Source organism: Vicugna pacos, chromosome 9 (assembly GCF_048564905.1).
Source record: "Vicugna pacos chromosome 9, VicPac4, whole genome shotgun sequence".
Lineage (NCBI taxonomy): Eukaryota > Metazoa > Chordata > Mammalia > Artiodactyla > Camelidae > Vicugna > Vicugna pacos.
Window position 1 is genome coordinate 50,245,491 of NC_132995.1, and position 27,865 is coordinate 50,273,355.

Here is a 27,865-nt window from a genome sequence, read left to right on the forward strand (position 1 = left end):
TGCTCGCTGTGTCTCAGCTAGATGGCTTAACCCAGAGTCCTTGTTGCTAAGCTGGAGAAAAGGATGCTACTGCTCCTCTGAGCATGGCCCATGGGCCAGCAAAATCGGCTTCACCCTAGGAAGGGGTGTCTCAACCCTTAGCACTGTTGTCAGTTGGGGCCAGAAGATTCTTGGTTGTGGGGGCCGTCCTGTGCATCATGGGACGTCTAGCAGCATCCTTGACCTGTACCTGCTGGATGCTAACAGCATCTCTCTCTATCCTCAGTTCTGACAACCAAAAATGTCTCCAGACATTTCCGAAGGTCCCCTGGAGGCAAAAAATCACCATAGTTGAGAACCACTGCCCAAGAGCCTGTTAGAAATGTAAACACTCAGTCCCATCCCAGAGCCAATGAATCAGAATCTGCATTTTCCAAGAATCTAGGTGACTCAGGCACATGAGAGAGTGAAGAGAACTGGGCTAGAGCGCTGGTCCCCAGACCTGGCTGCACGCTGCCATCACCCAGGAATCTCCAAGAACGTTTTAGTGTCTGGTTCCCACCCCCGGAGATCTTGACTGAGTTGACGTGGGTACAGTCTGGGCACTGGGATTTTTAAGATCTCTCCAGGTGTTTCCGATGCAGCAAAGTTTAAAACCACCTCTTCTCACATGGTTTGGTCCTAATGCTCACATTTTGCAGGATGAAGAAACTGAGGCATAGATGGGTCCAGGAACCTTCCCACCTGACAATCAGTAGAGCCAAGATTCAAACCGAAAACTTCCATATGGTTAAGTGGCCCTGCAAACGCTCTGCTTACTAGTCCTTTCCAGCTCCTCTGACGGCTGTGATTATTTTTGTACTTCTCTGTTTGATTGCTCTCTTCCATGTTAGATGGTAAAGCCTCTGACTGTGACAAGGATCCTGTCTGCCTGGCTCCCCACGCCTGGTGTCTCCCTGGAGCCGAGAGCATCCTCACGCACAACAGGCAAGTTATGCTGGAGCAAATGAGTGAGCGAGCGAGTGAGTGAACAAAATGAGCAGATAACAGAATAAAGAGCCATGTCTACATCTGTTTGGTGCTCAAGCCCTCCCCTCCAAGCTAGGGAAAAATTGCAGGCGTGCTGTCTACGGCTGAGTGAGCTAGACGCTCCTCCTGCCGGCTTGCTCACTGGCCAGCCTTGCCGGGTCGACGTCTGCCGGCTGAGGCCAGAGGCGGCTGAGGGCCAGGTCTGGGCAGCAACTGCAGCATCAGCATCTCCAGGGGAGCCCTGACCACATGGTAGCTGAACCTGGCACTCGTCCTCCAATCCTCCCATCTCCGTGTATAGCCAGCTCAACTGTGTCCCTTTATAAATGAAGGCACCAGGATTCAGAGTAGGAGTGACTTGCTCTGAAGTGTTGGGGGAGCTAGAATTCAGAGGAGCCTGTGAGTCCAGCCCTACAAATAACCCAGTGCAGAAGGGGCTCTCTCTGGTGCCCTGGGACCAGGGAGGCACTTTGGATGTCAGGTCTAGCTACTTTTGCCAGCCCCATCTCTCACTTTTCCCCACCCGCCTCATCCCCTCCAACCCAACATAATTCTCCACCCACTACAGCACACTGACCCCCTTTTATTTCCCCAAATGTGCCACCTTGCTGCTCACTTCTGACCTTTGCTGGTCTAGTTGCCTATAACACTCTCCTACGGCACATTCTTCAAGTCTCAGCTCACATGTTAACTCCTACAGGAAGCCTTCCCAGACTACTCCTCACCTGGGAGATGCCTCTGTTTTACCTTCCTATAGTTCACTCTGATTTCTACCATTGTGCTCAACACCGTCTGACAGTAATTCCTTATTTAATTGTTATCCCTACTATGTGATAGACTTTGGGAGGGCCGTGACCATGTTCAAGTGCTTCACCTCGTATTCCGACACCTAGCTTAATTCCTGACACAGAGTACATGCTGAATAGACATGTATTCAAGGAATCAATAAACCAAAATCCACTCATGACATCCAGCCCAGGCTTGGAGCCTGTGTGCTCCCTTTCAGGCAGGTCCAAGACTAGAATTAGAATAAAAGGGGAACGGAGGGAGGGAAGAAGTTTGTTTTTGTCTGGGTATTTGGAAAGCCACATTAGCTGTCAAGCGATCATAAAAGAATCAACTGTCACTCTCCTGTCACCTTATGGGCCTCTGACCTCATCAGGCCTCTTGGTTACAACCTGAATTGTCAAAGGGAAAGCAGACGCTGCACAGCAGCAACCAAGCTGCTGGACCATGTGTGACAAGCAGGTCGGTCCATCCCAGGGCAGGGAGTCAAGACCCTGGATCAGCCACACTAAAGGTGAGCATGTAGCCTCTGTCAGAAGATTCATGGCATCTACAAGGAATGCCCCACCCAAAACTGGTACTTTAACCAAAGATGAAGTTCTTTGTAAGACATATGAATGCAAATTTTTGCACGATTAAAATTAAGCCAACCAGGATGTACATTCCTGTGGGACAACTCTGGGATACATGGCTGTGCGGGTGGCTGTGAACTTCTGCTGGAGGCTTAGCATACATGGCAAGGAGCAAATCCAAGGGTCTCTGCCTCTCTCGACTCCCCACGGCTACCTCAAGTTTTGGAGATGCAGCTTGAGTCTGAGAAATCTTTGGGAAAATAACCACAGTCCTCCCAGACCTTTTCTGGAGGCAAACTGTGCTACCTAGAGATACTGCAAGCAGCCCGGCTCTGAGGAAAAGATGGGAGCTCCAGGCAGAGGGGACAGGCCAGACTATGGGGCAGAGACCATCACGCACAAGACAGGTATGGGTGGTAAAACTGATCTACCACGTACAGAGTAAGAGCAATGAGTCAAAGCATGAGACCACACTGAAGGGGGCTTAAAAAGTGAGGGTGAGGATGTTGGTGATGGTGATGATGGTGATGGTGGTGATGGTGATGATGGTGATGCAGTGTCAAGTGTGCACAGGCCCTCAGGCCGAATGCAGTCTTCTATTATTTGAGAAAATTCAAACGTCCTTGGTCCAGAGTCTGCCAGAGCAAGCGCTCAGTAACTCTCAGCCATCCAGGATCTCCCTAGGGTCTCACCAGACCCCATACTGGACTGTCACTACTACCACACAACAAAAGGGAGAAACAAAACCGAGCCTGTGTTAATAAACACACTCACGACCATGAATGACTGAAAAATTGTGCTGAACACTGGAATTTAACACAACACTGTAAAATGATTATGAATCAATAAAAAATGTAAAAAAATAAAAAAATAAATAAACACACTCACGAACAGGTCGAGGTACCACACTAGTCGGTGTTGGAATCAGGATGTGCAGGAGCATCCAAATCCAGGTTCAAGGTCCTCTTCAGGTTATCACATCGAGTTCGTGAACTAGGACTCTCTACAAAGGTCGTGGAGCCAGAAAAGCCACAGGGCACAGCAGCGTGACACTGTGACACTGTGCAAGAGGTGTGTTATGGAGATTTCTCTGGTCAGAGGGTGGAGGGTGGAGAGGAGGCCAGGAAGCTGGAGGCAGGGAGAGAGAGCATCTCCTGGTCTGCGGAGGTGAAAGTTGTAGAGAAAGGTGGTGACAGTGAGACAGGTAAGGAACAGGTGGACTTGAGAGGTTTAAGGGTAAATCAATGGCACGTGGTGGCAGGATACAGGGAGAAAATAAACACGGAAGGATTAATACGGCCACCCACATACAGGAGGCAGCTCCACATGCTCTTTGGATGCAGACGGCTGGTCGGAATCCCATAGGAGGAAGACGGACCTTCAAGAGCCATGTCCATCTTTCCCTCTTCTTCCTCCTCCCCCTCCTTTTCTTTTTTTGAGTCATTTATTGAGATGAAATCCACATAACATAAAATTAACCATTTTAAAGTGAACAGTTCAGTGGCATCTAGGATATTCACGATGCTGTGCAAACCACCTCGGTCTGGTTCCAAAATCTTTCCATCTCTCAAAAGTCAACCCCCCGTGTACCAACTAAGCCTTCACTCCCCATTCACCACTCCCCCCAGCTGCTGGCAACCACTAATCCGCCTTCTGTCTCTGTGGATTTGACTGTTCTGGACGTTTCACGTAAATGGACTCATACAGTCTGCAGTCCTTTGTGACTGGCTCCTTTCACTTAGCATAATGGTTTTGAGGTCCATCCACACTAGCAAGATCAGGGCCATTTCTCCTCATGGCTCTTTCCCCCTCTGGTCATCCTAGACCCCACAACTGCCCAGCACTGGCTGAGCCCTTCCTTCAAAGCACTGTTTATGGCAATAATAGCACAAGGTTCTTCCAAGCGGAGAAAAAAATTGGAGGTTAATGTAGAGATGAGCATTCACCCAGTATCTAATCCCACATGTGGCCCCTGAACTCTGACCCTGTGAATGGGAAGAGGGGCTTCCCTGGGGAAAGCAGACCTGAGGGTACATGCTTCTATTCTCCCTCTATTTCTTGTTACCTCCCGGCATCACGGACAACGGCTGGTGCACTGGCACAAGGTTGAGGCGTGAGATCTCATCACATCTAATTTTGTCCTGACGCAGAACTGTCAAGACCTCACATTTCAAAGGCAGAGGTTGTTTTGAATGCCAACAATAAGCTCTTGCTCTTTGACTCACTCTGTGAACCCCACAGGGTTTTAGATTTTCTTTTTCAATTTTGGAGTTTAGATCTTTTTAAAGCCAGCACTGCACAAAGCAGAAGCGGACAAGTGAATTCCCTGACTAGAGCTGTGAGCGTTGCCAGCAGTGAGCCTTAGAGGGGCTGATTTGACAATATCTGTATGGAACCCCACAGCCCGTGGTCAAGTGTGGACCAGAACTGCCGGGGGCATTTCCATCAGGGCACAGTTGAGAGCGTGGAGGAGCAGAGCAGAGGTGGAAAGGTGGGCATCCAAGTACCTGTGCTCCCCTCTCCCCACCCTGCTCTCCTTCAGGCTCTATCGTCTCTCCTCCGGGCTTTTGCTACAAAGCTTCCCGCACTCCTGGCCTCATGCTTTGCACACCTCCACCCGGCAGCCAGAGCCATCACCCCGAGAGGGGGACGGACGCATCCGCTGTCATCTCTAACAGTCTTCAGTGGCTCTCTAACTTCTATAGCAAGGGTTTCACCTGGGTCTAGGCACCCCCTGAACTCTCAGTGCTCTCTAAGCAAACATTTTCTGTCAAGGGCCAAAAGGTATATTCAAGACTTTGCAAGTTCTTCACACTGTGTATTACAACCACTCAGCTCTGCGCCTGAGCAAGAAAGCGGCCACAGGCAGTATGTAAACGAACGGCTGTGGCTCTGTTCCAACACAACTTTGTTACAAAACAACATGCCACTGGCCAGATGCGACCTGCGGGCTATAGTTCTGCCACGCTTGCTCTAAACTCTGAATCTCTATGCAAAACGATGTGCAGTTGTGCATTTCTGTGGAGAGCGGGTCCATCGCTTGCAGCAGTGATAGGGTTTGATGGTCCCCAGAAGGCTAATGCTCTCAAATGGTCTCACTCCAGCCTTGACCCTTCACTGGCCATGCAGGAAGACTCGCAGCTACTGAACACACTGGGCTCTCTCCCCTGTCCCCTGTCTCACACACACTCAGCCTGGACTGCCTGTGCTGTATATTACCTCATTCAGTAAATCCGTGAATACCCACAACTTTAAGACACCAGGATAGTTTTTGCCCTCATGAAATGTACTAATGGGAGAAGACAGATATAAGGAAACTACACATCTTACAACAACTGTGCTAAATGGTAGTAACCATAACATTGTGCTACAGCCATGTGAAGCAGTGGGAGAGGAGCAGAGCTGTGACAGGCAGGTAACCAACCTTCCCCCAGCAGGTTCCCAGGATCTGGAACTTTCAGTGTTAATACTAGGAGGTCCTGGTTAAACAGAGTAAGTTTATGTGGTCATCTTATACGAGGCTGGACCAAGGGACTCTAAATTAGAGTTGGGGCTACCGGAGGATGTGGCATCACAGGGAGAGATCTACACTTGGCAACACTAGCTTCCTTTTCTTCTAGTCACCTCCCAGCTGACAATCACTCTGCTCCATCCTTTTCCTTTTCCTTTTCCTTCTCTTCCCCGGGTCTGCACATTCCTTTTGTAGATCCACTCAGCTCCTCTCTGAGCAAATCAACATCTTTCTTCTTCAAAAGACAGAATAAGACTTCCTTTTCACATTAATATCTCTGTTCTGCCATATTAAAATTCTATTTTTGAAGAGTTTTCTTTTACTTTTTAGGATTTTCTTTGATTTTCTTCTCATATGGAGTAACAGAAGACAGGAAAGTTATAAGGAATGTGAAAATGTAAAGGAGCAGGGAGAAAATAAAATAAAATTCAGCTCTGTTCCACAGGCAATCACTAGTAGAACCCTAGTATATTCCCTGGTCATGTTTTTCTGTATTGGTTGAGATCATATGCACATTGTGAACCTTGTTGCAGTAAACTTCTCTGGGCATAAATCTTTTTATTTTTTGTAATTGAAGCTTTGTAGCAGTAAATTTTTTTTTCTGAAATGCAACTACATTAATTACACAAAAAGACCTACCACTTAGAAAGTATTGTTCCTATCTCTGGTGAGACAGTGGATCGTGGCTGAACGCAGAAAGCAGATGACAGATATTTTGCAAGGAGTAATGAACAAGCCTTTTGACGATGCCGTTGCTTCCTGGGTTTAGATAAGGAGGCTATGCCTGTCTGGACTAGAATTACGTCTTCTAGAATATTAACATGAGAGTAGCCCTTCAGTAATTGTACTTGCCAAGCCCCATGCTGAGTAAAATGACTTGGAAAGGGATGATTTTATCTACTGATTGAACCACACGGGATTGACATTGTTGTAGCACAAATACCATCAAGTATTGGCAACTTCATATGGTTTAACTTACTTAAGCCCAGGGCTGCTAAGTTTTAAAACTCAATTTCTCTTGAATACACATGTAATGGATCGGCTTCCCTGAAAGAAAGCCCACATATTGGTGTCATACGTCTGAGTTCCAATCCGGGTTCTACTACTTTACGAGGCAGAGTGTGAGTGAGTTATTCATTTCTCTCAGCCTCAGTTTCCCCAACAGTAAGATGTGGATGACAGCAACTATGTTATCAAGGTACCAAGAGGACCAAAGCACTCCCTCCTGTGCAGGTACAAGAAGGGATGTTTCATCAAGGGAGCTCACTTAACAGACCCCTGCTAGGAACTCCTGCTCACGGGACTGCACGCTTAAGGTAACTGACCACAGCTCTCATTACCCACTCGCCCTGTTCAGGAACATGTTAAATTCCAAATGGTCTAAACCGACCTCCTTCAGCAGGTAAGGAAACCTGAGACCCAAGACTTGAAGTGGTTTCCCTGTGTCAAGCTAACTGGTATTTGTTTGCCAGTGAGACATGCTTTGTCTTTATGTTGACACACGGCCCCCAAATTGTAGACACTAATGCTAACCTTAAGATTCTGGTTTCCAGTCATATAATCCATTGGCTATAGATAGATCAGAGGAGGGAAGGGGATGGGTCTCCTAGAGCAAGAGGAATTACCACTATTGAATGTCACAGAGCCGCACATTCATGCCAGTGAAAGAGACCTGAGATCCAGGCATTCAGTGTTATTCTTATTTTTTAAATGAAGTTTTGGTTTGTAGCAGAAAAGTCACTAAGGATCCTCTCAGCAAGTCTCAGGACACATGCAGATATGTTCCACCCAGTTGTATTAAAAATGGATATTGAAAGTTAGAAGGTTCTATACCAGCACTTCCCAGTTACTTCTAAAAGGGTGAATCCACCCCTGATATAATGGATAGATTTATGCTGCTTCAGCCTTTTGGGAAAATGAGCACCCCAGAAGACCCTGTGCAGATTTTATTGTGAATCAGGTGTGTAAAAATCAGATGGTGCTCTCCTTGCCATCTCCCGAAAACCTGCTGATTTATGGAAGCTGGGAGAGATTGCATTGCAAGGTTGAAATCAGTACTCTCCCTTTCTTCTATTCCCCATAACACCTTGCAGAACTCAGAGAAAGACCCTGATGCTAAAAATGGGAAAATAAATAGCTCTGAGAGGGTGTTTGAGAAAAAAACAAGCCATTTTCTAAACTGTGAAGATAATAGAAGAGCTGAGTATAGGAAAGGCAGAAAATAGGAGAACAAATAATAGTAAAAGTAAGGTCTCGGCCCTGCCTTTCTGTTTTAAGTTCTGTGGTTTTGGGCAAGGAAAGTAGGGATGCTAGGACAAAGACAAAGCTCCTAGATGCTTGCTAATATCCACTGTCTCTTTCTCTCTCAGCAAATGTCACTCTACTAACAGACTATTTTCCCAGACTCCCTTGAGGCTAGGTGTAGACATATGACAATGAATTATAAGCAGAAGTGTGGTAGCACACTTCCAAAAATAACCTTTAAGAAGAAGGGGTATGGTCTTCCATATCTACTTTTTTGTGGCTTGGAATGTATATATAATGGCTGGAGCTTCTGCAGCTATTTTGGACCATGAGGCAGCATGCTAAAAACAGCAGAGCCTCAAGGCTCTGTGTCCCTTGGTCACTTCATGAAGCTGCCATACCACCCTTGGATTGCCTAGCTCTGAATATTCTTTTACTTGTGGGAATAAGTCTTTTGTGTTTAAAGCACTGTGGGAAATTTTGTTATCCAAAGATGAATTTAATCATAATGATACAAGTACCAACTTCATAGGTTTACTGTGAGACTTACAAAGCCAATGTGTGCGCAAAATGCCTGGAAGGAATAAAAGATTATCCCTCTGTCTCACTGTTGTGTTTAACACACACATATACCGTACTTCAAGGTGAAAGTATTCATCAAAAGTTCATCAGAAGTATATGAGTAAAATATGGAACTGTGTCTTACTCTGGACAAAGACTCAAAGAACAAAGATTATTATTATTACATAAGCGAGGATTTGGACCTTATCAAGCTAAATATTCACTTTAACTAGTCTGAGTTTTAAATTTTGATTTTTACTAGACAGAATAGCAACTAGTCTGGAATACTGTGCAGAATTTCCCATATGACTTCTACACTTAAATGTCTAAAAACCAGGGCTAAAACAAAACTCTTCCTTTATTTTTTAAGGCAGTTTCTCTCTTGGTGATCTCCATCCCTGGAAATGGTACCACTCTGTCAGTCTGGCCCACCTCCCAGGAGCTATCCGTAGTCCCTCTTTCTCCCTCCTGTCATCTGACTCATCAGCAAATCCTGTTGAATTACCTCCAAAGCCTTTCCCAAATCCACTCACTGCTCACTCTATGTCCTCCACCAGTGTTTCTTCCCCAACAGCTGCCGTTGCTCCTTGGCTACTGTTTTGGTCTTGCTCTCTTAAGCCAGAATGAGTCATGTTATGAGTCTGATGAAAACTGTCTAACGGTTTCCCAACACAATCCTCACCCTGCCTACAGACCAACATCTCTTTCACATCTCTCCCCCTTGGCTCCTCAGCTGATGCCATGTGGCTTTATTTCTGATCTTTGAATGCACTAAGGTCACTCCTGCCCTGGGACTTTTGTATCTTCACTTTCCCTTCTCTGAAAAGCTCTTCTCCTACATTGTTGCATGGTGGCATCCTGGACACTCAGATTTCAACTAATTGTCACCTCCTCAGATGCCTTCCTTGACCACCTTCTCTGAAAACGATCCCCATCTCTTTACGTCACTGTTTTAGCATTATAATATATGTACCTACCTTGTGTTTGGGGATTTGTCTGAAACTCCCACTGGACCAAAACTCCACAGGAGTAGGTACCTTCGGTGTTGTGTTTATGGCTATATCATCTGTGCTCAGCACATAGTAGGTGCTTAAAAATTATTTTTTAAATGAGTGAGTTAATAGGTCATGTCAGTCAAAATATTAAAATCAGCTGGACTGATTTGACTCAGCTACTGAACTCAATATTGTTAATATGAAATTCAAAGTGAGTCCAAACAGAATTGCTAATATTAATCCAGCAAGTGTTCCAGACTTTAATGGACTCCCTGCCCCGCCCCACACTACATCCCATCACCCCAACCGAAGGCTTTCCCTGGGAGCCAGCAGCCATTTCTTTAGCTAAACAAGCCAAGAAGGGACTAAATTGCTCATTAATAGTAGGTGGAGGGGGGGTGCAGAGAGTAATAAACATATCCCTCTGTTTACATTCATGCCTCTTCCTTCTCTTTCTATTGACATATGATAAGGGTTATTACGAAATTATTGACTCACTTTATCCATCCACAGTGGATGGGCAAAGCTTTTCTCTAATTAAGCAAATCCTAGAGATGCAAGTCAGCTGAGGGAGAACTTTCATTTCCAACTATAGATAGCCAGAACTAAGATAAGCCTTTTCCTACCTTTTTTTGGTCTCTGCCTACTGAACATGCCAAGTGCAGTCAACCACTCCATCTGCAGGGTACCCCGCCACATACACATACACCCCAAGTATTAAGCCTTAGGAGCTTAGCAAACAGACATAGAGCAGAAAAAAAGCTTGATGCCAAGCTTGACAAGGTAGAATGATCAAGATGTATTAATACTTTTATTGAACAGGAGACGTGAGTTAAATAGCAATGAAGTTAATAAACTGATTCTTATTTTCTTCACTCAATCAGGTCTCAGACTAATTTTCTTATTGGTAATTTACTAATTATTGATAATTTTGAACAGTGTTTTTGATAAAGCAAAGATGGCAGGGTGGTTTAATAATCGAAACATTATTAGTTCAGGGGCCAGAGAGATCTGGGTTCAAATCTCAACTTAATCCTTTGTAACCTACCTAGCTGTATAGGTAGGTTAGTGATTTTCCATTTTTTCTTCTTGTAAAGAGGGATGAGAAACAACCCCAATCTAAAGTTGAAAGTATTAAAATGAGATGTTACCAAGCATAAAGCACTTTGCCCAATGGGTCACCTTAACAAAATTCACAGAAGGATAGGTTGAGTATAGCTCAGTGGTAGAGCTCGTGCTTAGCATGTGTAAGGTCCTGGGTTCAATCCCCACTACCTCAATATTAAAAAAAAAAAAAGGAAAGTTCACAGCAAATATTACTTCCTTGCCTTTTATCTTCATCTTTATTACTGTTAAGCCCTGAACCAGCCTTTATCAACAATGATGAGTATCCAGTCTAATCACTTTTCCAGCTGGTGATGTTCACTTGCATGTGGTCCAGTTTCCTCACATGGATTTTAACTTGAGTTATTGTTCTCTCTTAAAATATAATGTCTCAACACAGCCCATGAGAGCCTGGAGAGTCTAATCATACCCACATTTGCTTCTGTGATTCTCATTTCAAATCCCCAACACTGCCCTGGGCTCAACACTCCAAACTCAGCATCCTCCTTTGTGTTGCTTGAACATTTCAACGTTGCCCTAGTCTTTGCAGGTCTGGTTCCCTCTCATCCTCCAGGCCTCAGGTCACCAGCTCATAGAAGGACACTTCATGACCGCTCTATAAACATCTCCCATCAATCACTCTCTCCCACGGTCCTGTTTATTTCCAGCAGGACACTTAGGTACAATCCGAAAAAAAAAACCATCCCTTCCATGTCTGTCCGCTTGTTTAATATATGTCTGCTCACCAGGGTCTATGCTCCTCCAGGCAGGGCTATTACCTGGTTCTCAGCTGCCTGCTCTGAACAGGCTCCCAACTAGCGTTTAATAAGCAAGTGAACTGGTTTCCCCCTAAAAGACAGCAAGGCAAGGATTTGGGAGCAAGTGGTTTACTTGGGAGGAAATTTCGGGAAAAACCAGCAAAGAAGTGGGGGAATGGGACAGGGAAGGGACAGAAACTGGGAAAGGGTGGATTTTCATGCTCATTACCACTGAGGGCAACTGGGACTGGGACTTTCTCTGGGGAACGCGGGGAGCCGAGCAGAATAGCCACGTGGCTGTCTGCACTTCCCACGTCCATCCTGGGAGAGGTGTTTTCTTTCCACCAATTCACATGGGTTTCTGATCGAGGACTAATAATTCCAAACATTTCTAGCTTGCTTCAAAACAAAGTGGGATCCAGGGGCCGGAGAAAGCACTCAAAAACTCATAGGGGCTGGCAGTTGGAAATCAGGCAGGATATGCCTCAAAATGCTAAGTTCCAAGGACACATGTGATAATGACCTTAACTGCTGCAGTGAAACTTAGGGCAAAAGCACCAGCATGAAAAATCAAGGCTACCCCCTCAAATCTATGAACCATGCCCCAAACACACACACCACATTCATATGATATATGGGACGGGGTATGTACACCATACACCCACAGCAGCTAACCTTCTGCTCTCTTCCCAAATGACATTTTGAACAGAAAACGACCACAGAGAATTACTCCTCGAATATCTGTGCCAATGTATTGGGACATCCCAACCGTGGACTGGGGAATGGCTCTGGCTTGGGATCCAACACGATTCTGAAATAACCAATAACACATTAACAAGGTTTATGCTGCAAATTACTCTGTACAAAGTGCTATTAAAAGTCAGTGATGAGTGAAAATAGCCTTCACAATTTCACATCAACATTCAAACCCTAGATTGAGTTTCTCCTCTCCACTTTCATTCAAATAATTATCTCCCCTGGATTAAATGATATTTTTAAATTCAATCGCGTCTCATAGCCATATGTTTATTTTACTTGGATGAGGGAGAAAGGTATCTTAATTTCTCATAATAAGAGCTTTCGTGAATGCTGGAACTTCAGTGACATGGCAGTAATCAAAACTGAATTCTATACAAGAGGTAAATTATATTGCCTTCCAAATTAATTTGCAAACAGTCACAATACTAATAAAATGCAGGCGAGATTCTGATTTCCCTTTTGCAAAAACCCAGCTCCTCAATAATCAGAAGCAGCAAACTCACCGAGGAGCATAGTATCAGGTGTAGATAATGTGCCAGAAAGTCTGAGTTTAGCCCCAGATGTGCAGGGCAAGTGGTGGAGACCAAGAACAACAAATTAGGAGGCAAGCTGCCTCTGATTCTTGTCTTCAGTTTCGTTATGCTCCGTGGCTGATCCTGGAAGGTGCCAGCATCCAGCCCCAGACAATGAAATGGACAAAGGACCTGATTGAGGACAAGGCTCTGCAGTACTGCAAGTCCTCTAACCCCCTTCTTAGGAAGGCCTCAAGTCTGATCCCACCTCCAGTGAGTTGTTTATTTTTAAGACCTGCAGCACAGATTTTCCTTTGAAATCTACCTCTGTTGATAGCTGGGTCTCTTATCACTTGGAGCTGCGTGAAGGCAAGGACTTGGCGGGTGTGTCTTAGCTTCCTATGACTGCTCTAACGAATGAGCACAAACTTAGTATCTTAAAGCAACAAACGTATTCTCTTGCAGTTCTGGACATCAGAGGAGAACACGTTTCCTTGTCTTTTTCAGCTTCTAGAGGTCCCCTGCATTCCTCAGCTCGTGGCCCGACATCACTCTAACCTTTGCTTCCATCCTCCTGGTTCTTTGTTTTTCCTTGACCTTCTTGCCTCCCTCTTATAAGTACCCTTGTCCTTAAACCCATCTGGATAATCCAGAACCATATCCCCATTTCAAGATTCCTAATAAGATCTGTAGAGACCCTTTTGCTATGGAAAGTAACATCCACAATTCTGGAAATTAGGATGAGGACATCCTGGGCAGGGATCACTCTGCCCACCACAGTGGTAATTACTACTGTATCTCAAGCACCTAGCCTAGAAAAGCTGTGTCCAGACAACATGGAATTATAGTGAAATGGCAATGAGATGAGGGAATTCAGAATACGTGCTTTGAGTGTGAAATCAGGCCGTGAATCCTGGCTCTGCTGTGTTAGCCTATCTTCTTGAACCTTTCTGAACCTCAGTTTCTTCACCTTCATAACACTTCATAGGATCCACTTTAAGTAGTTAAGATAAATTAGAAAATGCCTGTTGAGAGTTTTGCCAGTGAAACCAAGGGTCAGCAAATGTTTTCTGTAAAGGACCCAGAAGTAAATATTTTCAGCTTTGAAGGCCATGTGGTCTCTGTTGACACTCAGCAGTCACAGCATAAAAGCAGCTGTAGACAATACATAAATGAGTGAGTGAGGCTATGTTTAAATAGAACTTTATTTATGGACATTCAAATTTTAATTTCATGTAGTTTTCATGTCATGAAATATTATTTTTCTTTTTCCCCAACCACTGAAAAGTGCAAAAATAAAAAATAAAAAATAAATTCTTGGCCTGTGAGCTACTCAAAAACAGGTGGCAGGCTGGATTTGGCTCACGGATTGCTGAACCCTGAACCAGATGATCTTCAAACTTCCTCCTAGCTAAGTCTAGGATTCTCTCAGCCAGAAGGCCATGTTCAGGGAAGAGGGGAGACAGTCAAACCCATGGTCAAATTCCGATTTCACTTCTTTGGTAGCTGAGTTACCTACAGTAGCTGACTTAACCTCTCTGAGTATCTGTTTTCTCACTAGCCAAATGAGAAAGACATATCTCATCTGGAAATTACAAAGGTTAAAGTAAGCCAATGACACAATACAGTGTCCAGCTTGGCCTCTGTCCCATAGTAGGTGCTCAGTAAATGTTAGCTCTCATCCATCTTCACTCACTTGGAGAAAGGACATTTCTTCATGGGAAGAATCTGGCTCTCAATTGGTCTTTTAAAGAGGCAACTTCCAATAACAAGACTGAAATACTGAAGAAGGTATTCTCTACTCTTAACAGCCTGTCAGACCCAGTGGTTCACCCAAAGTCATAATGAATAAGAAACAGCAGTGACTCTAAATGGTTCTGCACGCCACACGCACTTAGCCAAGACCGAGTCTGACAGAGGGACAGGGTGCCTGCTGCCAAGTCCTTCGGAATGTGTCCCTTCCTACGGGAGGTCCAGGCTTGGAGAGCCTTGGGTTGAGTCCAGGGCTGACTGTGGCTGAATTGAACGTTAGGAATTTTTCAACTCACTGAGAGTAATAGAAGGCAAGTTTGTTGTACTTTGTGCATCCTATTCAATCTCCCCATCCCCACACCCCAAGCCCCCACCCACCCCGAACAAGCAAACCCTCTCCCTGCCCATCTGCTACAGCTAGCGGAAGCACACAGTGATAAAACACCAGCTAAGCGCTTACATCATTTTACAATCAAACATCTCCAAATCTGTTTATCTGATCAGCCCCAAACTCTGTCAGAGCGTTGACATGTGCATTTCTAAATAATTTCAGGATGTCAACCTGAATAGACCCGCAGAATCGGAAAGTTAATTATCTTTGACAACTTTGCCAGCTAATTTCCTATTTATATGTACCAAACTGGGGGCCTCTTTCATCCCCTCTTGTCACAAAGGATTTATCAATCAAATCAAGGCCTAAAATTGTCTGCCAAGGCATTCCAGCTTCCCAAAGGGGCGTTTATCTGTTTGAAATCTCGCCGACTATCCAATGACAGCGAAGTTAACATAAAACAGAAGAGGAGCTGCATCCCTTCTGGGTGAGGCCCTGGCAGCAGAGGGCCCTGCTGGCCACTTCCCCCAGCACAGCACCCTGACCCTCTCTCCGTCCTCTTGTCTTTATCTGGCTGCACTTGTCATGCCCCCAATTTCCAAAGCGGCACCAGCTTCACCTCTAGATTTCAGCTGACTGGTCCAGCCAAACGCCAGGGCCCCACCTGCCAGAGTCGATCTGCTGACCCTCACTCAGGAAGGTGGGCCCCGTCGGGGAAAGCCACCGGGCTGGCGCTGGCAGGCGGTTTGATGCTGGCCATCGGGATACTGTTGTTGCTACCTCCCTCTGACAGGCAGTCACATTGAACCGTAATGGCTACTTCCACTGTGAGTTCCCGGGACGGGACCGCAGCTCTGCAAGACTGCAGAGGCTGTCAGGGAGCCGGCACGTGGGCCGGGGAGGCCTGCCTGTGATTCTGCCTGTAATTCTGTTATTGGGTCCTTGTGTGCAACTCGGCTGGCCGGCCAAGGAGGCAGCTGCAGTACAAGGGGTGGTATGGCTGGTTCCTGCCCACCCACCAGAGGCACCAGCCGGGAAGAAGTCTCGGGAGGAAGCTGTTCCTGTCATTCATTCATCAATTCAACACACAGTTGTGTTGATTGAGGTGGACACAGGGCCCTGGCTTTCAGAAACTTCCAGTTTAATGGGTGATATTTGCTCTTTGCTCTTGTTTAACATATCTAAGTCAAGTACCTCTACGTGCAGGACACTGTTCTAAACATGAAGCAGATAGCAGTAATAAATAAAGAAGAAGAAAAAGAGACCTGTTCTCATGGAACTTACATTTTATTGCAGCAAACCATGGTTGGTAGGCAAAATCCAGCCCTTGACCTGTTTTTGTAAATAAAGTTTTATTGGCACAAGCCACACCCACTTATTTGCATATTATCTCCAGCTGCTTTTGTGCTGCAACAGCAGAGCTGAGTAGTTTTAACAGAGACCATAGGTCCCACAAAGTTTCTGAAGTATTTACTGTCTCATCCTTCACAGAAAACATTTGCTGACAAATAGAGGTAATTTCAACACAAGATAAGTGGAAATACAGATATGCAGAGTCCAGAGGGAGCCTATATGACAGCTGGCTTCAAGGGGTGGTTTTCTTCACTGCTGTTGCTACAATGTCTGGCACAGGGCTTGGCAGAGAGTAGTAGGTGCTCACTAGAAAGTTCTCATCAGCTGGGTGTCACTAGAAAGTTCTCATCAGCTGGGTGAAGGAGACAACGGAAGTTCTGATGGGGAGGGAACTGGGCAGGTGGGAATTTTCTAGAAGGTTTGATGAAGGAGGTAATAAGTAAGCTGGATTCTGAAGAACAAAAAGTACTCATCAGAAGAAGAGGGAGAAAGATTTTCTTGGAGATGGGAATTCACTTGTCATATCTGCTGTACAGAAGCATGGGATAGGAAATTGGGTTGAAGGAACAAAGAGTTGGTGCAACACATGAACCCAAATATGAGGGTAAAGGGAAGTGCATCGGGAAATTAGGGAGACATGATACCAGGTGAAGACTTTTTATAATCTTGCTGTAGACAGGCAGTGTGCCCTCCAGGCCCAGGCTAGTGGGGCCTCCATCCCAGCCCCACCCTTCAGTGACCCCATGCTTTGAAGTCCCTCCCGTGAAACAGACCTCAGTCTTCATTTCTCCCTTTTGGAGCACTCTTGAGCCCTTTACCCTGTATATGGAGTCAATGTCCCCAAAAGTTCCAGGATTCATACCTATGGGGTCATCCCCATGGCCAGGCAGGTCACGCTCAATGAGCAATGCTCTTTGCACAAATGGACTGCTCTCATTTCTCCACCCCGGGCCCCTTGCCTGGCTTTCCCTATGCATCCAGCTCTCTGGACGGCAGGGTGCCATCAACATTGAAAGATCACATGCTAGGTACGCAGTGATTACGTCCTCAAGAGTTCGAAAGACGACACCATTGAAGGATGTATTGTTCTACATTCTGTGTCGTTACAAAATAAAATTCCAAACACTAGATTTAATATGCCCAGAAAATAAATCATCATTCCCATTTTCTTGCACACTCTTGGTAAGACTGCACTTGCAGTGAAACACAACCTTCGAATCAGTGGAAGCCAGTATTCACAGGTAGCATGAAGGGTGATGCTGTGTTATGAGGAATGGTGGAACCAGAGCTAAATCAACAGTACTGGGAGCTGCAGAGGCTACAATATATCTGTGTTGGTTCAATATAAACCAGTTATGAAAAGTGACAGCATTATGAGTAAAAACAGGGTTGCTACTTGCTGCTCATGACAGAAGATGTGAAATCAGTCAGGAATGGCTTACTGACAATAAGAAGCACAAAGAAGTGGTCCTGGACCCGAAGCAATGAGGCCTGGACTCTTCACATGAGCAGACTGGACAATAAACAAGTTCATGTCCTTTCCTCGTTGCTCCACAGCTTCACCAGTAAATCACCATACCTCATACAGTGAATAAATTTTATAATCAAACTGTTTACATAGACAAGGGCCCCACAAAAAAATTTCCCAGAGTCCCATACATCCCCCAAGGGGTCCTGAAGGCACAATACTTGCATTTCCATATCAGAGAAGTATCATGTTAAAAAAAAAAAGAAGCCAACAATTAATTTCTCATTTTTTCACTTAATGGAGGGATCGTGGATTGAACCCATGACCTCATGCATGCTAAGCACACAACTTACCACTGAGCTATTTGCTCCTCCCAAGAAGCCAACAATTAAAAAGCCAATAAATGACTTGAATGAATCTTCCCCTTTACGGTTGCCCATAGAGAACGTCTTGCACAGACCAGAAACTTACCTTGAACCCGCTTTTCTCCTAGTTCTCACCTCCCAGATTCTCCAGGGTTTGTCACGCAGTAAATCTGCTCCCTCCCCAGCCTCCCCACTTCTTACTTTCTCTCCTCTGAGCCACTGACTGTGCCTCTTAGTAGAGGTTTGACCTTCTCACTATGTTCATCACAGCCCAGTCTCCTCTCTCCTCTCTCTCACTACCTGATTCTGCATCGCAAAATTCTAGAAACACCCTTGGCAGAGACCCACTCTTACTGCTTCCAACTACTTCCTCTCTGATGGACTTTGAAGGAGGGGGTGCCTCTGAACACATGTCACTAATGCCATATCTGTCATATCACGCTTGTTAGACGAAGATCCTGGATTTTCCCCAAAAGGCAGAAGGATGGACTAAGAATCAAAATAACAGGTTGTGGTGCCAGCCAGACACTGCCTTCCAGGTAAAGTAAAGTTTTGAGTAGCTGGATGAAAATTATATGAAAGGCTGACACAGTGTCAATGAGATCTTGAAATTATTTAAGAGATGGAGTTTCCACCACTAAAGGGTATGTGTGGCAGAAATGATGATACAAGATTTGGGGCATTAATTCTGTAATTTGTTATCAGTTTCATCTTGATCCTTTCCTACCTGAGCTTCCGCATATAAAACTTAACCTATGGAGTTAATATGGGTAAAAATTATTGCCCTGGGGGCTCCAAATGGTGTAAGGAGTGAAGAAGGCAAAGCCATTCCTCAGGTCCCCTCTCTACAGCCAACTTTAAATAAACTACTTAACTGTGTGTGTGTGTGTGTGTGTGTGTGTGTGTGTGTGTGTGTGTGGTCTTGAGAGTAATCCTGCAAAGCAGGTGTGAGTCTCCAAAAAATAATGAAATGAGATTTTTTTGTGTGTTTAGATTTTTAAATTCATAGACTTTTATTTTTTAGAGCACTTTTAGGTTTGTCAAAAAATTAGACAGAAAGTCCACTGAGCTCCCATACACTCTCTCTCCTCCCTTCCTTCTCACCCCCGGCCAGTTTGCCCTATTATCAATATCTCGCACAAGCATGGTATGTCTGTTACAAATGATGATCAAATATTAATGCACTGTTATCTACTCATGTCCTCAGTTCATATGCGGGTTCATGCTTTGTATTGTAAAGTTCCATAGGTTGTGAGATGTTTTGTTTTAGATTGCTTTTTTCCTACAGCCTTTAGCACCTGAGGACAACTTAAAATTTTTAAATTTTAAAGCAACCACATTTAATAAACAATGACTGAACTCCTTTTTTAAGTATCTAAGGATATAGCCAATCAATTCACTCCAACAACATGCATGTTATAAGGCACTACAGTACATCAGGTACTGAGTGCACGCTGAGGACAGAGTAGTGAAGAAGAGAAACAGTCGTTTCCCTCATAAAACTAAGAGTTTAACAGACGAGATGAATATTCGGTAACTACAAGTAGGAGCCCCTTCCAAAGAGCACATACAGAAGCAGCAAGGATCTGCCCAAAGCGGGCAGAATGATGGCCCAGACGTCCTGGACGTCACAGAAGCAAAGAGCCTGGATGGTCTAGCTCATTTCCGGGCCATCTCTCAGGTCAGAGTCTGATCTCAGAGGGCTTCGTCTAAGCTGGAGGCTGGCTCAGGTCCCCACTTGCACTTTCCTGGGTCCCAGGTATCCCCAGATTCCCCATACCATGAGGCCCCATGCAGATCCCACAGGACTCAGTCCCAGGGCTCCAAGAGCCACCTCCTGTCACATCCCCCTCTCTGTGGGAGAGAGGAATTCGCTGCCTCGCCACGCTGACACCCTTTGTCTGGCAATGCTGAGCTGGCCAGTTCGTGCCTAGGGTTTACTTCCATCACAAATTTTCTGAGCAGCAAAGGACCGGCACACTCGGAGACCGTTGGTCTTGCATGCGGGTTTCCGGGTGCTTAAAACAACAGAACTGTATTCTCTGAAACTGGACACTGGAAGTCGGACATCAAGGTGTCAGCAGGGTCGTACTCCTGGCAGAGCCTCTAGGAGAGAATCTGCCCCAGGCTTCTCTCCCAGGTTCTGGGGGGTGCAAGCCATCCTTGACATTCCTTGGCCTGTAGACACATTGCTTCATCCTCCTCCTATATCTTCACGGGGTCTTCCCTCTGGATGACTTCACATCTTTATGTCCCACAGTCCTCTTCTCATAAAGACACTAGTCACTGGATTTAGGGCCCAATGAACCCAGTATGGCCTCAACTTGCTGACATCTATGAAGACCCTATTTCCAAATAAGGCAGCAGTCACAGATTGTGAGCTGAGGACTTGTACTTAGCTTTGGGAGGGACAGCAGCGAACCCACAGCACCTTGAATTCCCAAAGCTGGCTCACAACCAGTTTCCCCCAGAGTGAAACCAAGTGGAAGCAAAGCTGAGGCCAAAAGAAAAAACAGACCCTGTTTCCTGGCAGCTCGGCTGTCTTGACGTAGCACCGATTGGGCGGAAGAGCACAGACGATGTAAGTGTGACGGGCACGTGTAGGTGATTTAAAGAAGGAAAAGGCAGGAGGGGGGCATTCTGGGAGCTGAAAAATCCAAGTACAACTTCCCGTCGCCCTAGAAACATCACTTTCCTCATCTCAGGTGAGACCCAGATGTGAGGTTAGGCCTCCTGCCTTCGGAGATTTAATTAAACATCACCCATCACGCGTTCATTCCAAAACACAGCAACTAAGAGCCTACAGCGCACGCACTGTTCTGGGCACTGCGGACAGAGCAGCGAGGGAAAGCACCCTAACACTGGCGCTCACGTTCTAGTAAAAGGAGACCAGCGAGAAGTAAGCAAATAGGGGGAAAGGAGAGAGAGGCGTCATGCAGCGGGTGTGGAGGGAAGGGGACAAGGAGGGAGGCCACTCTGGGAAGTTCAGCTCCAGATCAGGAAGCCAGAGGCAGCGAGTGCAGGAGGTGGGAAGCAAAGTAAGAAAAGGTCTCTGGCTTGTTTCTCGTTTGTTTCTTTGGGGGATGGAACTGACTCACAGACAGCGAGGTTCAGACATGAAGATTCGGTGAGCAGGGTTCAGGATGTAGGGAAGAGCAGGCACTACTGATGGCTGAAGGTCTGGTGGGGGGGATAGCTAGTGGTGAGAACGACCACAAGTGGAGGCAGAGTCACAGTGGGAGCCACACCCACACGCAGGAACTGAACGTTTAGACCTGCTCCTGCCCGGGGACCTGAGTTCTCGCTTGGCTCTGCTGCCTTTCTCTCCCACTCTGCCTCCTTGCTGAAAAACACCCTGGGAGTGGACCCAATCACAAACACCCTGAAGTGTCCAAGTGGGCTGCCAAGCGAGAGCCTCTGTAGCAATTCCCAATAGTCAGGCTACATTGGGGTTTCCCACCTCGGCCCAATTACATTCGGACTGTAATTCCTCCTGGTGGAGGCTGCCCCAGGCGTTGCAGAATGTTCAGGAGCAACCCTGGCCTCCACCCACTGGATGCCAGTGGTCCCTCATCTCCAGTCCAGCCCATTCATGTGGCCTTTAAACCACCCTGCCCCCTCCTCCCCATCCCCATCACTGCCTTCCAGAGTTGACCTGACTGGCTTCAAACAAAAAATAAACAAGCCTGAAGGGTGCTCTGAAAAATAACTCATAATTTGCTTTTCTTTACTAAAGCATCATTCCTGTCTGCAGTATGCACAAAGAACGTCTTTTCTCCTTCTGAGTCAACAAAAACAAGTCAAAGTACAGAATATTTCGGAATATTTTCTCTGAATGATTTAAGTCATTATTCTACTTTCAAACATTCCCTAGTGAAAAAAAAATTATTTTTAAGTCAGGGGTGTGGAGGATGGGGAAAGTAGGCCAAACAATATTAAACTCTAATGTATTATAAGTTTTACTGATTGTAATTGCCATTACCATCATCACCATTTTTATTTTTCTGACCTAATCATGAAAAAGTCACAATTCTCAAAAGCACAACTGCATCTAATGAGATCTAACCAGGATACGAATGTCTTCCTAGTACTTCATTTTTTGCCGTCAATCCAGTTCAAATTCCAAGATACCACTGAATGAAGGATTCTCAAAACTCCACACTAAAGAGCAAATCAAGATTTCCATTAAAAAAGAAAAACCGCATGTTCCCAGGTTTTTATCCATTTGTATACCTATAAGAAGCAGCTGCAACTTTGCATACAAGTGATTTCTTTTTACATAAATAAAATGTTTTCTGCCATTTTTAGTCACTGAAGCATTAAAAAAAAAAAGTGGAAGCAGTTGAAAGGACAGGCTTTAAGAAATAACTCTGTTGAATTCCTGAATGATTAGTTCTTGGTTTTTTGAAAAGTTTGTCGTGCATCCTATTCCCAATTCAATTTACACTTACCCCCACAGACCTCTGTGCCTTTTAATTGCTACTCTGATTTTTTAAAATCAGTTTTATGGAGAAATACTGCTATTCTGATTTCTGATGCAAAGAGTTTTTTGTCCCAAAGATGTACCACTGCCTGAGATAAATGATTTGGGGGGGGGTTTGAAAGTACGTTTAAACATGGCATTAAGAAATCGAAACATGAAGACTATGCACGTCAAAGGTAAACGTGTCAGCAGGAGCCTGCCTTGGAGAGAACTTGTCAGTCTTTGTATGAGCTGGATGTTGTAAAACCTGAGAAGCAACACTGTCCTATGACTCACTCCCAAGCTGGGCTCAGTACTCCACAGGGACTGTTGAGGTGGTTTAAGAATGTGCACCAAAGAAACCCTGCAGCTGGGTGTTGGAATTCTCCCCAGGCTAGCATCATGTCCTCCCCTATCCACTTCACTTCACCCTCTCCTCTTTAGCCAGAAGAGGAGCTGGTCAGGACTCCACTTACCAAGTTAAAAGGCCATTTTTGGATAAGCTTAGAACCTTTGTTATTTAACTACTGACATAAATCAATCTATACACTCAGGAAAACTTTACCCATCACAGTTGCTTCAAGTGTTCACTTTTTTAACCAGCAAGAAGCTGCAAGGAACAAGAATCTCAAACTCAGTAGATTCAAGCAACCTGTACCACACATTTTTTGTTGCTCATTGTTCTGTACGTTGACTGGTGGTCTTCTGATCTGGGCCAGCTTGCATGGGCTGGATGATCCAGAATGGCCTCACTCCCCTGTCCGGCAGCTGGCTCAGTGTCAGATGCAGAGACAGCAAGGGGACAGCTTGGCCAAGTGTCTTGTCACCCAGTTGACTAACCTGGACTCTCTCGCCTGGTGGTGGCAGTGCCTGGTGCTTCCAAGAGAGCCAGCCACCATGCACAAGCATTTCCTAGAGCCTCTGCTTGCTGTATACCTGCTAGTATCTGACTGACCATGTCAAGGCCAGCCAAGAGTCAATACAGGGGGTCATGACCGAGTCAATATAGGGGATCATTACCAAGGGGATGTGCTAGAAGGAGGGGAATCATTTCTGGTCATTTTTAATTTATCACATTTTTTCATTAAACAAATACAATCGGATCCTCATTATTCATAGGATTCCACATTTGTGAATTCACTTCATAATCACTAAATTTATTTATAACACCGAAAACACAGCATTTTTGTGGTCATTCACAGACATGAAAAAATTGAGTCTCCTGACCCACACGCTCCCTGCTGAGGCTGACTCTGGGAAACTAGACTCTGCCTTCTTGTTTTAGAATGAGTGTTCCTCTTGCAGTCAGCTTAGTGCCACTTTTTCACATGTTTGTGATTTTTTGTGTGTCGGTGATTCCTCTGTCTAAAATAGCCCCAAAGTGTAGCACTGTCTAGTTTCCTGAGCACAAGAAGGCTGCCATGTGCCTCATGGAGAAAACACTTGTGGTAAACAAGCTTCATTCAGACAAAAAAGTCAGTGCTGTTGGCCATGAGTTCAATGTTAATGAATCAACAATAAAAATTAACTGCATTTAATTCTTCAAATAGAAGCACACATAAAACAAGGCTACATAACAGTCAGTTGATGGACATGTTATGCCCAGAGGCTCGTAGGAAGGTAACCATATATTTACACGAGGAGCAGTGGCTCAGTGTTGGCTAATCCAGTGTCCCCATAATCTTCTAGAACAGGAGTACCGTGAGTACTGAGAATCAACTGTGTCGAATGAGCACCTGCTTTGTGCCGAGCACTGTGACAACAGCTGGAGATTTGGTGAGCTCTCGCTTCCAAGGAGCTCAAAGTCCAGTTGTGCATTAATGAATGACACTTTGAAGACACAGTTTGGGGCGAATCAGGGAAGACATGGTGAGGACATGAAGTGTGGGCCAAGACCTGAAAGGTGAACAGGACGGTGACAGCTCAGGTCCCCAGGAAAGAAATTTTGACAAGTATATCTGAGTGCTGGGATCTCTGGGGGTCGGGCTCAGGAAAACACCTGTAAGGTGAGTAAGGGAGTGAGGGAAGCAGCATGGGGCAGAGGGGAAAGTAGCAACAAAGGACTCAGCCAAGCCCACAGAGAGCTCTGTCCCCAGTTGTGGTAAGAGGCTAGGACTTTGTACCTCGACATTAACCAGTCATAACTCTGGGCAAGGCCGCTCCCTTCAGTTGAGGACAAACCTGGGGAAAGACTCAGCTGTCAGCTGATGACTATCCAGGAAGTTGAGGAAATGAATGCTTAAGTGGAAACTGTGAGCAGTGCCCCTTGACCTCAGCATTCCTAAAAGGAGCTAGGGATGAAGGAGAAAGGGAATGATACCAAATGCTGGGAACAGCATGTGCAAAGGCCCTGTGGTAGGAGAGGGCATGGAATGTGTGAAGAGAAGGCCCACATAGGCCTGGGGCATGGATGGCATGTATGAGTGTGAAATGAGACGAAGCTGGAGAGCAGGCCAGGATGAGATCACATGGGGCCTTGTGGGCCATGGTAAGAGTTTTGGTCCTCATAAAGGAAGCAATCTGCTTCAGTGAAGAGAACAGAATTGAGCAGAATTGGGAGAAGCAAGATTGAGTCAATGTGAGAAGGCCAGATTGTGTGTACAAAGATAGCGGCTCAGGAGATGGTGAGAACTGAACGGAGGTAGAGTCGACAAGACCTGACACTGGCATAGATGGTGAGGGCACCTGGTCTGCCTGAATGAATGAACAGAGGTGCCTGGATGGGGGTGGAGGACTCCAAAGGAATTAAAACAGAACTCACTGTACTCAACACAGTCAACAGGGTACTTAGCTGATGCTCCCATCTCCACGTCTGGCACTCTGGTTGGAGATGAAGACGGTATAGAGGTGGTAACAGAAGCCTCTGTGGGAATGAGATTGTCCAGGAGCAGAAAAGAGGAGAAGCCCTAAGGCTAAGTCCCAGGAACATCCTACAGTTAAAGGCCAGGTGGGACAAGACGGAGGGAATAAAAGGACCTGAAAAAGCTGGATAAGTGGAAGGAAATAGAGGGAAAAAGGTCACAGACGCCAAAGGAAGACATTATTTGATGGAGAGAGTGGTCCAGGGTCAAGTGCTGCTGAGGGTACAGTAGGATGAAGACTGAAAATTTTCCACTGGATTAATGACAGATAACAGAGCTGAGGTCTCCAATGTGAGAAACAAATAACTAAGCAGAAGTTTTTGGGGGTTTTTTCCATTTGGGGAAAGATAACTCCAGGTTATCACATTGCTAAGTAACTCCTTTCCCCTCTTTTGTGTTTGGCTCTTGGAAGGAGAAGCTACAGGAATTCTTAGCACTTAAAAGAAGTGATGTGTATGCTTTAAAGCCAAGGAAACACTGCCTTTGATTAGCTTAGAACAGCCAGGTCTCTCTTGCTAGAAAGAAGATCAAAAGCTTGGAGAGAAATCAAATATATGAAAATTAAACAAAATTGACATGCTCTCTCAGACCTAAAGTTTACACATGGTCATATCAAATCCTAGTGAGTTTTCAGTGAGCCCTATATTCATTCATTCATTCATTCTAGACTGGCACAGCCATGTTAGAGAGCATGATAACATGTAGGAAGATTCATGAAAACAGTCCTTAAGGTAACTTCTGCCTGTACGAATTTTACCCAAGGATACAATTCAACAGAAACAGAAGAAAATGCACGTGGATATTGAATGCAGATTTTCTCTTAAAGTTAATCCTCGAACACAGCATAAATGTTCAATATTTGGGAATAATTTTAATAAATATTTGTTAAGCAAAAGGATGGAATACTAAAGAATCATTAAAATGACTGCAGCATCACAGAGAAAAATGTTGAAGTGCAAATAAACATAAAACAGTAGGCTTAGTATTATCTGTATAAATTACACAAAGAAAAATGAAATCATGATGAATTAGATAGTGGGGTCATAATTTTCCAACTGTTAAACTCATTAATATTTTTGTGTTACCTGCTTGTGTAAAATACGCAGGAGTAATGTTTGGGAAGAAGCACCAAAAGAAGAAAAACACCTCTGAAAGGGGCTCTGATGTCAAACTAACCAGAAACAGACCATGAGCGCAGAATAAGATTATCTCAGTTCCATAATGAAGTATTCGAGATGAGTTCAAAGGAGATCTTATGTCAATGGTAACTTCCCCACTCACTAACAGAAGGTAGAATGAACTCTCCAATTTGCCTAAGTGCTTGAAACATCTTTGAAATGTCATTCCATCTTTCACACATCACCAGTGCAAAAGGAACCATCCAAGTTTATTAGAGACTCCTCCATAATTAAGCAGACAGAGCCTCCTTCTCAGGTAATTATACCTGGGAGGATCTGGAGGTCCAGCTCAGGAGACCAATAAGGAAGGTTACAACTTGAGTGTTGAGACCAAACACTAGATCTGGAAGAATTTAACAGCATCCTGAGCACTTGGCCAAGAGATACGAGGGCCCAGACCAGTTACCCAAGGGGTTCCTTTGCCCTCTGCCTCCCTGGTCCCTGCTGAAGAAGCAAGAGCTGGTTCTCAGATCCACTGGAACTGGGGACAAGTGCTGGCATTCGCTGGAGTGGAGACTGAGTGCTTGGATTCCCAGAAGCCACATGGCATTCGTCCACTAAAATTAAACCGTCTGTTTCTGTTCTTACCTCACTGAATCACAGGGCTCCTTTGAGCTGCTGCAGTTGTCTTCTTGAGAAACAGGTGATCATTAAGTCCTGGCGTGGACAATCATCTTAGCTCTGGGTGTCTCGAAAAGGATAGCGCTTCTTCCACTTCAGAGAAACTCAGGGAATGAGAGGTTTGCTGTTGGTCAAGAAACAGGAGAAGAAAAGACACACCATGAAGTTATTATAATGGGAACACATCTTCTGATTGCTGCTCAGTGCTCCCAGGCACAGCAAATATTCATTATATTTAAGATGGTGTTCACAACGAACAACACCCACAGAGGGAGAGAAAGAAAAGCTGCACCAGACACTACACCAATTTCATTAATAGTCCCTGCCTCCTGCAAAGAGATGATCTGGAGCTGTTTGTGTGGATGCAAAAGCCTTTGCATCTACACCGAAAATGACCAGCTGCCCTCAGAGAATTATGACTTTTGAGGACCAAGCATATAGTTCAAGAATTCAGCGTCTTTTTTTTTTTTGGTGGGGGGACCAGAGAATTTAAAGCAATGATCATGTTCAGAGCATCTTTAAATTATCTTCTTCCCAAGCCTTTTAAGTCACACCCCTTCCCCAACCAAGAACTTATTTCCCAACAGTGGGCAGCAATGTCAGCATCTTAAATCACAGCCACAGACCAGCCAAGAGAAGGGGAATCCGTTTGCCAAAGTGTAGG

At 45.2% G+C, this 27,865-nt stretch overlaps 1 long non-coding RNA gene across 6 annotated transcripts in view; it reads right to left on the reverse strand.

Moving 5' to 3' along the window:
• The window catches only part of LOC116281945 (uncharacterized), a 522,270-nt gene that overhangs the window by 339,587 nt on the left and 154,818 nt on the right, over positions 1-27,865 (reverse strand). For all 6 annotated transcript variants that reach the window (XR_012076303.1, XR_012076301.1, XR_012076302.1 and 3 more), the window contains exon 2: positions 27,169-27,325. This is a non-coding gene — a long non-coding RNA (uncharacterized lncRNA). The remainder of the gene's footprint in view (positions 1-27,168; positions 27,326-27,865) is intronic.